Source organism: Cuculus canorus, unplaced genomic scaffold (assembly GCF_017976375.1).
Source record: "Cuculus canorus isolate bCucCan1 unplaced genomic scaffold, bCucCan1.pri subtelo1, whole genome shotgun sequence".
NCBI classification, from domain to species: domain Eukaryota; kingdom Metazoa; phylum Chordata; class Aves; order Cuculiformes; family Cuculidae; genus Cuculus; species Cuculus canorus.
The window spans coordinates 809,562-812,840 of NW_026527860.1; positions in this window are offsets into that span (position 1 = coordinate 809,562).

Genomic DNA, 3,279 nt, shown 5'->3' on the forward strand with positions numbered 1-3,279 from the left:
ACCCCACATGCCACTGGCCTTAAGAGCAGCCCTGAGAGATGCATGAGGGACAGGGTCTGCCTGGCCAGGACCTGGGGGTCAGAGCTTGGCCTTTCTGCTCCATCAAGCAAACCCAGGCTTTTCTCAGCATCACAGCTGCTTGCACAGTGCCTTTGCCTGCCTGCAATCTGGCCTCCACTTCTCTGCTTTAACAAGTCCCTGGGGAGGCTTTGTCAGGAACAATCCTCACTGAGACCAATTAATACTTCAAGATATTCTGAGTTTTGTTTTTGAATTCTTGAGAGCTTTGCTTAACCTCCTCTCAGCAGCTGAGGTTCAAGGATTCAGCAGCAAATCCACCCTGAGTCTCACTGAAATACCAAAAGCCTTAACGAGCTCTTTCTCCTTCTGAAGTTTTCAGAATGAGCCTTGTACAGCTCATGAGAGCTGTAATTTCCCGGTGTGGTTGAAGAGGAAGATTTCAAAGTGCACCTAATAAAGATATGTGTTAGTTTAAAGTTTATATCTTTTTACTTTTCAGCTCAGAACAGAGGTGATAGAAGCATTCTCCAATTGGCATCAATGCTGAGTGTCTCTCCATGAGGTCTGGGCAGTCCTCACTCAGATCGCTTAATACTTCAAGGTACTCTAAGTTCTGCCATCACTTTTTGAGAGGTTTGCTTAATCTCCTCTGAGGAGCTGAGGTTTGAGGAGTCAGCAGCAAATCCACCCTGGGTCTCATCAAAATACAGAGAGCCTTAACTAGCTTTCTCTTCCTGGAGGGTTCTTCAGGTCTTTAAGCCTTATAGAGCTCATTGCAGCCATTTACCAGAGTGGTTAAAGAGGAAGATTTCAAAGTGCACCTAAGGAAGATAATGTTTTAATGTAAAGTTTATATTTTGTTAGTTTTCAATTTATAGAAGAGGTGACAAATCCATTCTCCAGTTGCTATTGGTGCGCAGTGTCCCCTCAGGAGATCTGGGCAGCATGGAGAATCAGTCCCTTGAGGTCTGACCCTGCATGGACAGCCTTGCTCCTCACCTCCCTACCCACAACATTGCCCTCATTGCCCACCAGGCACTTGCATCCTGTTTCCTTCCATCAGACTTCCTTGTACTCTGGAGCTGAGTCTTCCAGCTCCATGGCATCATCTCCCGCTGCTTTCCTTACAGAACTGGCTGCACACAGGCACAGGGGAAGAAGAAGAACAAAGCCTGATAAGGTTTCATAATCAATAAACCCCCTCCTAACCCAACTGCTCCACACAAGCTGTCTCTGATGAGGCTGCCTTTCTACAAGGGACAAACTCAGGAGAAATGTTGAGATAGAGATAGATTAAAAAAAAAGGCAGATATAAGCATAATTAAAGACTTGGCTAATGAGACAGACACAGTGCTGAGAGACAGGCAAGCTTTGAACTCCCTGAAGCTCAAAGCAGCATCTGGGGTGGGGAGAGTTCTGTGGCCGAACAGAGAGTGAGGGGAGGAGAAAATGAGAGAAAAATGGAATGGGCCTTTGTGTGGAGAGTCTGAGTCTGCATAGATGACATCAGAGATGGCCATTGGATCAGGAGAGGGGGAGAAATAGGAACGATGAGGGACATTAAATACATTGTGTGATGGGAAGAACAGTGGTGAGGAAGGCCCAGGGAGAGGTTGATATTTCCTTGCAAGAGCCATTTGGAAAGGGGACGGTATTGGTTGAGTTTTTCTGTGAGTGAGGACAAGCAAGGGTGGCACTCATCTTTGAAAGGGGACAAAAGTGCAACTCGGGGAACCCCAGACTGCACAAGCTGCCTTTTGTGAGGAGTGAGCATGGAATGAGTGCTCTCGGGTGACATTTTGGGCATCTAAAAGAGAAGGGCATCGTCACGGCCTCACCAAGGGTAAATCCCACCTTGTGAGACTGGTTGCCTTCATGGTGAAGCAGCTGCATTTGTGCCTGAGGGACAACATTTGATGCCACTTACCTCCACTTCAGCAAGACTTCTGGAAACTGAGTCTCTCTCTCAGTTTCCAGGGGATAACACCAAGAAGCTGCCAAGCCTGGTGCAGCCTACCAATTACTCTTTGCTGGTTTTGTTTCAGGGGCAGCATGTGGGATTATCCAGAGGGATTGCAGAGCCCTGGGCACAGCAGTGAGGGACTTTGCAGCCCAAGTATTTTTTATCATAGAATCATAGATTAGTTAGGGATGGAAGGGGATTTTAAAGATCACCTAGTTGCAACCCCCCTGCCATGGGCAGGGACATCCCACTAGATCATGCTGCCCAAGGCCCCATCCAACCTGGCCTTAATTTTTTTGTCAAACAGAGAGTTTGATAAATCCAGTTGAATTTGGCAAATCAACAAATGGCTGCAGGACTGGTGCCTCAGCGAAAGTTTCCAGAGGAGGGGAACCTCAGTCCATCCCATTTTGATTCTAATGCCAGCAATAGATGCCCAGAGTCTGGAGAAAGAAGACAGGTCAGCAGGAGAGCACCTGAAGAGCAACACAAGCGATCTCCAGCCAGTCAGACAGCTCCATCGCAGACCAAACTTCAGTGCCTTTATAGTAACGCACATCGTATGGGGAATAAACAAGAGGAACTGGAGACCTGTGGGGCTCTGACATCTTTGGCATCATGAAGTCATGGTGATATGGATCCTATGATTGGAGTGTTGGGATGGGGGGATACAGGCTCTTTAGGAAGGACAGGCAGTGGAGATGGGGGGGGGGGGCGTTGCTCTATGTCAATGACCGGCTGAAGTGCATGGAGCTCCACTTGGGGATGGATGAGGAACTGCCTGAGAGCCTATGGGTCAGGGTCAAAGGGAGGGCAGGAGACGTTATGGTGGTGATCTGCTTATGGTCAGCAGACCAAGAAGGTCGAGCAGATAAGACCCTCTATAGACAGATAAGCACAGCCCTGCATTCTTAAGTCCTGGTTCTCATGTGGAACTTCAGCCATGCCAGTATCTGTTGGTGGGACAACACAGCAGGGTCCAAGCTACCCTGGAGTTTCCCGAAACTCGTTGATGCTAACTTCCTTCTCCAAGTAATACAACAGCCAACGCGGAGAAGTGCTATGCTGGACTTTGTTCTCATTACAAGGAAGGGCTGCTGGGGAATGTGAAACTCAAGGGAAATCTTGGCTGCAGGGACTGTGAAATGATGGAGTTCAAGATCCTTCGGGCAGTGAGGAGGGTGCACAGCAAACTCACTACCCTGGATTCAGGACAGCAGAATTTGGCTCTTCAGGGACCTGCTTGGGAGGGTACCATGGGATAGAGCCTGGGATGCCAGAGCGGCCCAAGAAAG